The following is a 13,651-nucleotide window of genomic DNA, read 5'->3' as shown; positions in this document are numbered from 1 at the left end:
ATGAACCGCCATGTTTTGAACGTATGGGCTCCTACGCAAGCTTTGCTTGCGTAGGAGCCCATACGTAGAATCCCATACATTGCCCTTGCATAGGAGCCCATACGTAGCCCTTGCGTAGGAGCCCATACGTACACAGTAAAATAATTTACACCCTTGATGGTGAGAATTGCGAATCATAACACCCTTGAAGGGTGTTTTCATTCAAGAAACATCCCATCATCATGACTTTTTGCGAAGCATAGGGCAGTTCTAGATGTCATAACACCCTTTTACCCACCGAAAGGGTGCACTGACTAAGAATATTGGGGGTGGGTGCAAGGGTGTTTTTGTTTGTTTTTATCACATTCACAAACATACAATTGCACGAAGAGACGGCGTGTCCCACGGCACTAAAAACCAGTGGCGGATCCAGAAATGGGCCCTGCCTTACCCCAAGCCCTTCCCCCCCGAGACATGTCGGGCTTTCGAAGCCGACAAAACTCCTGAAGAGCGTCCCCCTCCGTTTCACTGTCTGTTTTGATAAGCCATTTTAAATATGTCCTGGGAAAAACCTGTTGCTGAAGCACTACTATCTATTATGTCACAGTGTTCTAGGTGGCACACAGTTCCTAAATGTCGTCACGCACAAATTCCGCGGAATCCAAAAGCGCGCACCTACTTTTTCCAGTATTGAATACTTAACCAAAAGAAAAATGTTCAAAATGTTTTCAGCAAGGCAGAACTAGTGCAGCTCTTGCTTTTGGGACGCCAGGAATCTAGCAAAATGAATAGGCCACGTGACAGCATGCAGCTGGACGCGCCACAATTGCTCTAAACAGTGCGGTCGTCTAGGTTTCTTTCAAGCATGACAAAACAGGCAGAAAAGGGTGCGACGAACCATACGCGGACAAAAGATACGCCGATTCGAGAAGCTTTGACCCCACCTGACCTTCTTTCGCCGAATCAATAACCCCAATTCGTTCTGCTTCTCTCAAGTTTATAAACAAGGTACGTTCGTTGGCAAACTTGAGCCTTCTCACCCACCACAATGCTTTGCTCAAGCAGCATCTGCAGAAAGACCCGTGCAAAACGCTTCGCGTCTGCGTCAATTTACGAAGCTGGCTGTACAAAAAGAAACTATTAAGTTTGTAGTTGTATAGTAAAGGAACGTTCTACTGGCTTACAAACAGCTGCCTGAACGGAGTGCTCAAAAAAGAAAGGGAGAATAATCTAAGAAAGTATAGAGAACCAACGTACAACTTGCGATGCATAAAGTATTTACAACACCGACTGACAACGGTATTTACTGAAATATTTCCCCTCCCAAATTGGAGACAGTATTATTGCATGCATGAATAGGATAACAAGCCAATCATTGTAGATATAACGAGATTCCAGAAATTGGCGGGGCATTTGCAGACCCATCTTTGTTCACGGAACAGTGGTGAGGCATTTTTCAAGTGTGCGCGCTACTGCCCACCTGCCAAGTACGTTCGCGATGTCTTGGCATATGTAGACCTGCGCGAGACTCGCCCGTCTCCCCTCGCGAGACGGGTAGGACAGGTGCACATGCTGAATACGGGAAAGAAATACTTTGCAGAATGAAATTGAATTTTGTCAAAACACCAGAGCTCTGGATTGCAGGTTGCAGCGTGCACAGGGGCGCTCTGCCAGATTTTAAAGCGAAGCTTTCTATGCCTCCTCCCTCACTTTTTCCAATTCTGCTGCTGCTGCTGTCACTGGCTTGCCAGCCGCGTCGGTGGGTGGTTTGAGAGCGTGCATAACGAACATGAGAGGGACGCGGGGAAGGCGTGTGCGAGTCCTTTTAGCGAGAACTTCGTGGGCATCGCTACAATACTCTTTGGACCTCTTTGGCAGTCACAATGCCCACTGAAACACCCTGGCCATTGACACAATGCCCTCTGGAAGACTAATTACGTGTTAGCCCCCTTCTGCCCACCCCCACCCACCGCAAAAGTAGTGCAGAAGGTGCAGCACTTACTTTTTGGTACTCACATGCAGCAGCGCAGAGGAGAGACAGTATGGTACTAAGGGGAGACAAGAGAATGCTTAAAGCCAACACCCAGACGAAATGTCATCACAGTTCCGACACTTTGCCAGGAAATTGTTGTTGTCATTCAATAGCCTTTACCACAGCTGCACCCTCGCCGAGCAAAGGGGTTCGGCGATGGTATAGGCACAGCTATTGAATGGGAACAATACTAAATTGCTCTGCTCGTGGTAGTTTGAAGGCGAGCGTAGTTGGGTCGAAAATGACTTGTCTACCGCATGCACAAAATACCTCGATTTTGAATATATCTTCCTCATTACCCGTCAAACTGCTATTATAAGCAACTGCAGTAAGACAAAGACCGACATCAGATTATGACAACGACAACTCATGGTGCTGTCCACCAGAGGGGAATCGTTGTTATAGTTGTTCTTTCTTTTGAGCGGTCATAGGCCCCACTCGCTCACGCGCTCATAAAAACAAAGAAAAAAAAACCCCGAGATCTGGATTCGCTTCGGTTGCACTTTCACGACAGCAGGCAAAGAAAGACTTTTCGTACTTGGAAACTTAAGGTTTTCGTGTAATTCTGCACATGTGAAATTTCGTGGTGTCGCCTATAGGTTTAGAAAGCTATTATGCAAGTACTTTTATATCTGCCGTTAATCCAAGCTATTTAAAATTTGAGTGAGCACTCCAGTTCAGAAATATGAGCATTGTGAACTTCTTGAAAATGCCAATTAAAGCTTTTTTTCTCTCTCTGTTTCTCTGTGCATAAAAGAAAAGACAGACTCGCAAGTACCTCTGTATCTTATACAATCAGGAAGGGCCACGTCTCTTTACAAATGAACGTCCAAGGAAACAAACAAAAAAGAAAGCATCGACAAATAAATTCACTTACACGCAGTTACTAGCCCACCTTTGCCCCATTTGATTTGATATCAGCCCATTTTTCTGGAAATAAATTTCCAGTGAAACTACCCGTAAACACAGAAAATGGCTTAGAGGTAGCGTAAAATAAATAGCTTTGTAAGTAATACACACACATAGTTTAAAAGAATATTTGTTTTTATGCCTTGAAAACGAAACCGAAATTGAAATAACTTCCCCCGACGGGTGTCGCCGCTATCGCCGCTACGTCATTTCCTGCGTTTCGCGGCGGGCCGCCGGGAGCACATGTGTGTGTTCTCCGTGACATTCTTGAAGTTGTGAGTAATTAGATTGTTTTTTGCTGCGTTTAGGTTGTACCACCTCGTTGTTTTCGTGTACTTTTGTGCTCATCGACGCGAAGTGAGCGTCCGGAGTGAAGGCGACGCGATTATGCGTGAGAAAGAAGGGCACCAGCGGCCTACGACATCGGTGTTTCTTTGTGACAGTGTGTTTACTACGCCTACGACGGCCGTCATTCGTGGCGAAGGAGAAAACATCTTCCATTCGGCCTGAACAGTGATGAAGTGGACGTTTTGTTTTTCGGCGGAATGCATCGTCCACATGGAACATCCACTACGTAAACGAAACGGCGTGCCCGGAGTACAGACCGTGACAGCGCTCCGCCTTCAAACCGAGGGCCTTCTGCAAGGCGCATGAACTGCTCATATAAAAGGTACGTACGTAGCCACGTTCAGCGTCGCGTTTTTTATGGTGCGTCATTGTGGTAGTAATTTTCGCGTAATTTATTTAAAGGACAGCGCAAGGTGTGTTGGATGCAAGTGTAGTATATGTACTCCAGGCGTAGCCTATGGGCACCGAATGTGAAAAAGAAAAAAAAATGAATGTTTCATTGTTCACGTGTCCTCAACTAGAGTTGTAGAGAATTAAGTACTGCTGCGTGTCAGTATTCGGCGCAGGCAGGGAAATAATACTTTGGTTTGACTAATTGGTTCTTTCTGTTACCAAAGATGGGCGCAGACTTATACCGGTGTCACACGGCCACTTTCGAGCACGATTGAGCGCGTTCTGGATCGAAATTTTCGACCGCAATTGGCTCCCGTCCACCGATTGTGCAACGAGGCCAAACGCGTCCAGAAATTCGATTCCAGTGAGGATCGATCGCGGCCAAAAGTGTGCAGTGTGACAACCGTAGTAAATGTCGCTTGGGTACTTTCACTCAATTGTTATTATTTTTTTTTTGTCGGAGGTCCCGTGGTAGGTAATGGCGCAGGCAGCTTGCAATGCTTGTGGTTTCATGACTAGAACTAATGCAAAACAAAAGAACCACGACCATCCCGGCTATGTACTTATCAATCGCTTTAAGTTGTGCTCGTTTGTTATAGAAGCTGTCGTGCTGTTGCGGATGAATGCGTGGTTGCGCTATTTGTTTATAAATTTATCTTTTTGTATAAATAAGCACACCGAGCCTAATCAATTTTTTTTCTCGTCCTTGTACTCGTTTCTTGGTTTCACGCAGGCGTGCTTATTATTACTACTATTTGTATTCTTGTTGTGTGACTGAACCCTGCGTAAGGCTTCCTGTCAGTTGTCAACAGTATTTCTGAAATGAATTGCACTTAGCGTTCTACGGTTATTGTACGCTTCACTACCTTATTTTAATGTCTAGTTATAAAGTGTATGGTTATTGTAACTATTCTTGGCCTTTATATATGTATTTATTAAGCTGGTAAATGCTTAATTGTATTTGCAGTTTTAAAAGGTTCTTTTATTGAGTCGTAAATCTCGAATGGTATTAATGGTGGGTTGTTTTCTTGTGCCCATGCAGTTGCAGTCAGCATGAAGCAATTGCATGGGAACCGACTGGCTGTCTTGGGCCTACACGTTGCTGAAAAGACAGTGAAGACGTCTGACCCGACAGGTATACTTTTTTCATCACAATTGGCCTACATATTTTTTTCACCGGAGGATGAAGACCTCCCCCAGTGAGCTCCAATTACCCCTGTCTTGCGCTAGCTGATTCGAAGTGAAGCCTGCAAGATTTTTTGACTTCATCGTAGTCTACTTCTCTACCGTCCTTGACTACCCTTCTCCTCTCTTGGCATCCATTCTGTAACTCGAATGTGCCACCGGTTATCTGCCCTATGCATTACATGGTTGAAGAAGGCACTTGGGCTAGTTGGTGCTCATTGCAGACTTGAGACATCAATAACTAGCGTGAAAAAGACAACATCAAGAAGCACATAAGAAAGAAGTCTAGACTTCAACTGAAATTTTTGCTACACAGAAACATGGAATGCACAGAATGTCGATGGACAGAAACAACACAGGAGCTATCGGAACAAATTTATGAACAGGTTAATTTCACTTACGAAGATTCTTGGTAAGAGCCAGAGACGGGTGCTTACACACCTATTCCCCACTTTTTTGATGCAAAGTGGTTCGTATATTTCCCTATGTACCTGCTTCTGGAGCTGCCTGAGCACACGATTGCTTTGAAACTGCTCGGTGCATGAGCACGTATGGCGATGATTGGCCATGTGGCCACCAGCCACCAAGGCACTCAAAGCTGCCCTATGTGTCCTCAAGCCAAACAGGTCGGTGTTTAAACGACCGCTTGGGGGAACAAGGATAGGGCAGCTGTCATGGCTGGTGGCCATCTGGCCAATCATTGCTGTAAGTGCTCATGCACTGAGCAGTTTCAAAGCACTCATCTGCCCACGCGGCTCTAGAGGCAGGTCCACATGAAAATATTCGAAGCACTTTGCATCGAAAAGTGGGTGATAAGTGTGTAAGCACCCCTTCCCTTGCTCTCGCCAAAAAAGAGTGTTCGTATCTCGAAATGAACCTGCCCATCGATTGGCTCCAATGCCTCCTGTGTCAGGCAGGGAAAAGGAAAGATAAATGTTGCTTCCATGCGTTGAGGTCGCATCCCCTGACTCCTATGTTTCTGTGTAGCCAAAATTTCAGTTGAAGCCTAGAGTTCTGTCCTGTGTGCTTCTAGCTGTCGTCCGTTGTCTTTTTCGCGCTAGTTAATGATGTCTCACGTCTGCACTACATGGCCTGACCAGCTCCCTTTTTTTTACTCTTTATGTCAGCTAGGATATCAGCTCCTTCATCTACTTTCTGAACCACACTGCTGTCTTCCTGTTTCTGCTGCCATCAGGATAGGAGTGGACATGACAAATGAAACTGAATGTCATTTAGACAGAGGAGCAGTGAGACTTCCTGTGCTTTACCTTTTGCTGTTGTACATAATAGTTGAAATTGCACCAACACATCTTTTCCACCTTGTGATTTTCCCATCGCTGTGGCAAATAAATATATAGGCTTTAAGAAACTAGCAATGCAGTTTGCCTCAGAAAGAGAATACTCTTGCACCTAAAGGTAATGTGTATGATGCTCTGACTCCTTTGATGCATGTGCCTTGAGAGGTGTTGACGTTGTTCTTCATTTCTTTCTCAGTAAGCTTTACTTGATGGGTCTGACTTTGTATAAAGAAATAAGTTCTAAAGAAACCATAATACCTAACAGGCAGAATTGTCGAGGTTGAAAGTCAAGTTTTCGTTCATGACATATTTTTTTCAGGCTGTACTAGTTGATCCATGATGTTCGACAGACAGCACAGACTTGTACAAGGGACGTCAAAAGTGGCGAGAAATGGAACAAATGCTATCGCCTCTTTCTCCATCCTTTGTCGAGTTCACATTGTCTAACGTCATCGACCAATACCAACTAGCCCGTTTGCGTACCTGTACTAGTTGAGCCATTTATACTATGGTACTCTAAACCAAATGTGATAAATTCAAATTTGGTGCCTTTTCTATCTTTGTACAAATACCTGTTTCATAAAATAGTTTAAAGTGTTATGGTTGATGTCATGTTTCGACACCACCATAACCTCATAAAATATCTTCATGGATGCAAAAGGTGCCTCTTGTGCAAGTTCCGTTCTAGCCTGACACGGAAAACAAACCTGGCAGAAGGTAGAGCACATGCTCTTTTGTAAACAAAACGCATGATTGCATTTTCTTGGCAGTTATTGCAATGTTTTCTGATGTTTATCTGCATGAACATTAATTATCTCAGCTGCTAAAGACACATCACTAGACGCTGTGAGCAGAAAAAAGTGATTGTGCAGTACTGTTGAAGTCATGCAACATTATGTTTAAGCAAACTGGCAGGGATGCTAGCTGTTAAAAAGAAAAAGCTGACTTCTAGAAAAATTTGCACTCCTAAATGTGGAATTGAAATTCACAATGCTTATAAGCTACAAAAGATTTCCAGGATGATCAGACTAGTTACACTGGCCATTTGCTGATTCAATAAGGTTCACTGAAGCTTGTTTTTAAATTCACACTGTTTTTATGCAGGGTGATGATTTTCAGTCTTGTGGAATTTTTAAATATAGTCCTGTTGCATATAGCATAATTATAGTCCTTGAGCAGAAATATTCAAACACGCAGATATATCTAGCACAAGAAATCGAAACATATTAAACTAATTAAAAAATTATTATCTTTCGAATGAATTACATTATAGCTAATATAACCGAAAAGAAAGGGGCTTAACCAAGAAACCCGATGTTTATTAATCATATCCTAAGAAGCCAGCAAACACTGACACCAAGGACAAGTTAGGGTAAATTACTTGTGATTAACAAATGAAATAAAGAAATGATAAATTAATGGAAATGAAAGTGGATGAAAAAACAGCTTGCTGCAGGTGGGGAACGAACCCACGTCTTTGCGTTACGCGTTAGATGCTTTACCAATTGAGCTACTGCGGGCGCCGTTTCCCCATCACTTTCTTGGGTATTTATGCTTCCTAGTAGAACGCTGGGAGTGTTTGCCAGTGCCACCACATATCTGGGGCACATATTGTAATTTACGAATCATAGCCAGTGAGATTACAAGGTGTATCTACTTGGAATTGATTTCCAGAATGGCGTCAGTTTGGAGATATGCACCATCAAACTTGCCGGAAAAATGCACTGTTGTTCCACTTACTTTTTTAACAAAATGTACTTTTATGCACTGAGGCACAAAAGTGGGTTGTGCACTGATGCACAACCCACTACTTTACCAGTAGTACTGAAAACATTTTGGCTCTTTATCATTAATGTACTGATGTTTAAGCTATAGAATGTCACTTGCCCCATCTTCCTATCTCTTCACGTTCCAAAGTAATCGAGCAATGCATGGCATCCAGTGGTGATGTCCGGTTGAAACAGTGGGCTGTAATTGAATTTCTCACTGCGGATGGTTCTGCGCCCTTCAACATTCATTGCCATCTGAAAGCAGTTTACGGGGATGCCTGTGTTGAAATCAGCACTGTGCGTAGGTGGGCAAGTACTGAGAAACATCAAAATCCAGCTGCATCAAATGTCCAGGATCAGCACCGAACTGGACAGCCCACAATGGCTTCTTATGAGGATCATCAACATCAGGCAGACGAGTTGAATTGGGTCAATCGTAGGATCAAGCAACACCAGATTGCAGCAACACTCACTATTTCCATTGGTTCAGTGAACCACATAATTAAAAACCTCCTGGGTTACAAGAATTGAACTTGTTGGCCATGCTTCGACTTTCTCATGTCAGTCGTCAGTTACCGTGACACCCTACAAGCGCAAGTCTTCTTGTAACGCAGGTCTTTAATGATGTGGTTCACTGAGGCAATGGAAATGGCGAGTGTTGCAATCTGGTGTTGCTTGATTCTGCGATTGCACTGAGTCAACTCATCTGCTGATGTTCATGACCCTCATCAGAAGCCATTGTGGGCCATCCATCCATCCATTGATGTGGTAGGATTTTGGTCTTTCACAGTCCTTGCCCACCTCTGCACAGTGCTGACGTCAACACAGGCATTCCCGTAAACTGCAGTCAAATGGCCATGAATGTTCATATGCGCACAACCTTCCCCAGTCAGAAATTCAATTGCAGCCTGTTGTTTCAACTGGACGTCACCACTGGATGCCATGAATTGCTCGATTACTCTGGAACGAGAAGAGATAGGAAGGCGAGGCAAGTGACATTCGATAGCTTAAGCATAAGTGCATCAATGATAAAAAGTTCAAAATCTTTGCTGTAATATTGGCAAAGTAGTGGGCTTGGAGGCAATAATTTCTGAATTGCCCTCATATAGTTGTGTAGCCTGTCTCTCCTACATTCATGATGTGGCAGATTAAATGCCTTATTCTTTCGAAATAACGATTTCCTGGAAGTAAGCACTATCTGTGCTTGTTTTCTTTAACCTGCTCTTCTTGTGATCTTGAAATATTAAAGTGAATGATGCAGGGAAGCGCTGCTAGTCATGTTTCGTGTACTTTTCCTGACATTAAATTGCAACAAATCATTTTGCAGGTAGAAAAGAAGCAGATGGCTACAGTGATCAATGAAGAAATGGCTTCATCTATGATGGCTCGCCTTAGGACATTGGAATGGAGCTACAAAAAGGCATCATCATCCTCGCCTGTGCCCTGGAACTTTGGTTTGAATGAGACTGTTCTTCAATGTAGAACGGCCGCAAGACTTGTCACCACAAGGCATAGTGCAAGCTCAAAATATTGTACAGGAGGCTAGAATAAATGACCCTCCATGCAGTCACTCTGTATCTGTGATAAATGGGACCATTTCACGCAGAACACTCACAAGTGATAATGTGTTTTCTCTCAATGTTGCTATGCAGTGCGTTTGTAAACACATTACCTATTGTATGCACACCATACATAACATTTCTGTGTGCTAGCCTAACTGTAGACTTAGAAACAAACAATGAAGTGCATATGTACCCGCTTCCACATGCCGTACTTCAAGGGCTATTATATTGCTCATTACACCCGATAGGTGAAGGGGTAATATATTCCTGATCACACCCTTACACCCCATGGGTCGAAGGGTAATATGTTGTTCAAAACACCCTCAAGGGATAGGGTGTTATTGGAATATAGAATAACCATCATAAGGGTGTAATTCCCTATAAAACCCAGCTTTTTCAAGGGTGCTAGGGGGTTAGTTATAGACACCGAAAAAAACCCTTAGGGGTGTAAATTATTTTACAGTGTAGCCCTTGCGTAGGAGCCCGTAGGGCCCTTAGTGTAGGCGTCAAAGCGCACCGAGGGCCGATAGCGTCGTGTGCGCTGTAGCACCCATACCTTTGCACGTCACCCGCGTACGCGAAGTGAAACGTCACTGTAACTTTTTTTTTGTTCCTGCTAAACGCTAGTGCAAACAAGTGAACTTGCTTCATTCCCATTAAAGGGCCCCTCTCCAGGCTTCATAGCACATTTTGATTATACGCTGGAAGTTGTTACGAGTCCTCTAGGGAACGTCCTGGCGCAAAAAATGTTCAACTTTTTTTGCGGCCGTGTTCTCTCGCCGGAAGTGTTCCCTCGACACACAGATGGCGCTAAGCTCCATGAACCACTCTTTTTTTTAACCTACGTAGGACATTAGGCAGTATAATGGCAAGAGCTTGTTGGCGCAACCCACCGCCCCATTCCAAAGGGAATGCTCATAACATCCACACATACATCCATCCACTGATCACCCGTCATGTTTTGAACGTGTGAGCTTCTATGGATGCTTCGCTATCAGATATATTTGCCTCGTTTGAACGCTAAAATATTGTAGATCCTACGGCGCGAAGAGGAAAATGAAAAAAAAAATTAATTACACTGTGCGGTATGAAAACACATTTGCTCAATCACGCAGCGCATGTTCGTGGCCAAGATATCATCACAGCCTGCCGTCCAATATTTCTAAATGAAAGCGCTATAGCCGTGACCTCTGCTTGAGAGTATACTTTAAATTGGAGCTTTCTTGAGATCACTATCAAAGCTAGATTTTAAATTTGATAATTTCCGCGCCTATTCGTGGCTGCTGGACACATTCTCGTGTTTTGCACGCTGGAAGCTTTGCAGTTTACGGTGTTGCTCACTGCCGAAAGTGCACCAGAATGCACGGCCCAACTAGCAGATGGGTTCACCATAATAACCTATTTTAAAGAATTATGTTTTTTATCAGCAGTGAGGACTGTTCTATTTAAATGACATCTAATTGTTCTAATTCTGCTAAACGTAAGCGCTACCTGATACTCAATGAGTTACGAGATTGGTTAATGAGCAGTCAGCAGATATTAAGCTACTGACAATCAAATCGCTCGCTGCCGCCATTTGCGCGTCGCATTTTGTGTGTTGAATCAGCAAGCATCCAGAGAGGCCATAGCGGAACCAGAATATAAATGTAGCCTCTGAAATTACGAGGACGAACGAATATTTAAATACGAGAGGGAAACACACCACGACTCGTGAATCTGGGAGTGACTATTACGTGCATAGCGTCATGCGTTTCCACCGGCGCGAATTCGAAAATGTCTACTTCTCCCGCCAATATTTGCCCATCAAATAAATCTTTCATACCGTTCTATATTCGTCTGCCTAGCTCTACTGATAGACCCTTTCGATATTTGAATCACTGGACAGTCGCACACAGTCAATTATTGTTATTCTCTGCGGCGTTAGAAGCACAATGCTTGCTCGAGTCGTCTGCAGCTGCGTTTTATAAATAAACAGTACAACTGTAAAAAAGAAATGTGCTCCCAAAACATAGGCGCAAGGAAGGCGCGAGGACTGTGTTTGAATATGAAAAAAAAAGCAGTATATTTTTTTACTTTTGTTCTCATTCCTTCTACAGCATTTGAAACTACGTACACCCGCCGTGGTTGCTCAGTGGCTATAGTGTTAGGCTGCTGAGGACAAGGTCGTGGGATCGAATCCCGGCCACGGCGGCCGCATTTAGATGGGGGCGAAATGCGAAAACACCCGTGTACTTAGATAACCCCAGGTGGTCGAAATTTCCGGAGTCCTTCACTACGGCGTGCCTCATAATCAGAAAGTGGTTTTGGCACGTAAAACCCCATAATTTAATTTTTCTTTTAAACTTTACGTACGGCTCTACAAAAAAGTCTCATAGCGCTCTCTGGTAAAAAGGACTATGAAAGGTGCTACAATCGCGACGGAGTGTGACACGCCTGATAATGGTTAGCTGCATTGCTGACACTCAAGCAGACAAAGCGGGCGTTTGGGCCGGAGATGTCAACCGTATTGCCAACCAGTCGACACTTATTGTTTACGAAACACGCAACGCAAGAAAGCAGCCATCGAGGCAAATGTCCCAGAGGGTCGAACTCGAGAAATCTGTCAGTCCGTCACAAACTCTTGACTGTGAAGTCCCAGCGCTGCTTAGACGTTCTGCTGCTGAGCACCAAAAGTCGCGGGGTCGATTGCGATGGGGGTGGAGCGCAAAATTTCGCAGAACCCATCTCACAATGACCGTAGATGGTAATTCGTTAGCATTGAGTCACTATAGCCAGGCAACGTATTGTCACCGTCTAAACGAGTTATGTATGAAGCGTGTACTGCAACGCGACTCCTCTTTCATGCTTCCCTAATATATTTACTGTATAGGCTCCCATTAGGGAACCACAGTAGTGCCTTTGAATGGAACCGCCGCTCACGCCGCTATTCGCCGAACGTAGTGACATGCGCAGAAAGCATCCTCATTGCAGGAAAGCCAACTTCACGGCTGCCCCGCGAGACGCTGAGACTGGCCGCGTCGCCATTTCGCATTATGGTCAAGCGGAAGAGAAGCAGGACGGTGGGTGTTTTTGAACCTGCTGTGTCCGTAGATGTGGCTTCACTGCTGCGATCGGTTCAAAGATCGGTCGGCGGTATCCAGCACCACTGAGTCGCGGATACGCCTTCGTTTTCTTTATTACCTGTCTCAGGCGGCCGCTTTCCATTGCGATTGCGCCCGATCTGGATCGAAATTCTCGACCACGATTGGCTCCTTTCTGCAGCTTGAACAAAGGAACCAGCTCCGATCGAAAATGCGCCATGTGCTTGTGCCTCAAAAAAAGTGCCCTTGCAAGGTTTAACACCCGAACCCTCTCGAGTGAAGCTATGCTAGCAGGAGTCTTTGGGGGAACTATCAGGCATTTCTTGGGATACCATTGGCCTTAGTGAGGTTAGAAGAACTGATCATGCTTATCAAGGGCTGACAAATGGCCGCCTCCTCTGCTATACAGAACTACCAGGTAAGACGCAGATGGGAAAAGGATTCCTAACCCATAAGGACATAGCGGGTAACATTGACGAAATCTGCAATAATAAGAGGGCAGCAGTAGTCATAATAAAGCCGAATAGGAGGTATGAAATAAGGGTAGCACAAACCTACGCTCCAACCTCTAGTCACGACGATGAAGAAATAGAACAGTTTTATGCACATGTTGAATTAGCGATGCGAAAAGTGCAAACTCAGTATACTGTTGCAATGCGCGACTTCAATGCAACATCGGGAGAAAAGTAGACTGGTGAACTAGCAATTGGGAACTACGGCGGGGATTCTAGGAACCCTAGGGGAGAGATATTGGTAGTATTCGCGGAAAGGAATAAGCTGCGAATAATGAATACCTTCTTCAGGAACACTTCGAAGAAAAACTTGGCCTGGAAAAACCCTTAATGGTAAAACATAAAATGAAATTGATTTCATACTTTCTAACAATCACATCCTAATGCAGGATGTAGAAGTGTTAGGTAGGGTAAAGTGCAGTGATCATAGTTTAGTAAGGACTAGGATTCACCTCAATTTGAACGGAGATAGTGTAAAATTGGTCAAGAAAAACAGGTCAACTTAGAGGCAGTAAGCGGGAAAGCAGACAAATTAAGGCTGGTGCTTGCAAACAAATATCCAGCCTTAGAACAGCGAGATCACG

At 44.2% G+C, this 13,651-nt stretch overlaps 1 long non-coding RNA gene across 1 annotated transcript; it reads left to right on the top strand.

Moving 5' to 3' along the window:
- The first annotated feature begins 3,148 nt into the window (after positions 1-3,148).
- On the top strand, positions 3,149-9,916 carry LOC135915883 (uncharacterized). Its single transcript, XR_010568776.2, has 3 exons — positions 3,149-3,590; positions 4,704-4,796; positions 9,241-9,916. It is a non-coding gene; the product is annotated as an uncharacterized lncRNA (long non-coding RNA).
- The last annotated feature ends 3,735 nt before the right edge of the window (positions 9,917-13,651 follow it).

The sequence above is a fragment of the Dermacentor albipictus genome, unplaced genomic scaffold (genome assembly GCF_038994185.2).
Source record: "Dermacentor albipictus isolate Rhodes 1998 colony unplaced genomic scaffold, USDA_Dalb.pri_finalv2 scaffold_13, whole genome shotgun sequence".
NCBI lineage: Eukaryota > Metazoa > Arthropoda > Arachnida > Ixodida > Ixodidae > Dermacentor > Dermacentor albipictus.
Note: the sequence above shows the minus strand (reverse complement) of the source record. Positions and strands in the feature narration are given on the sequence as shown.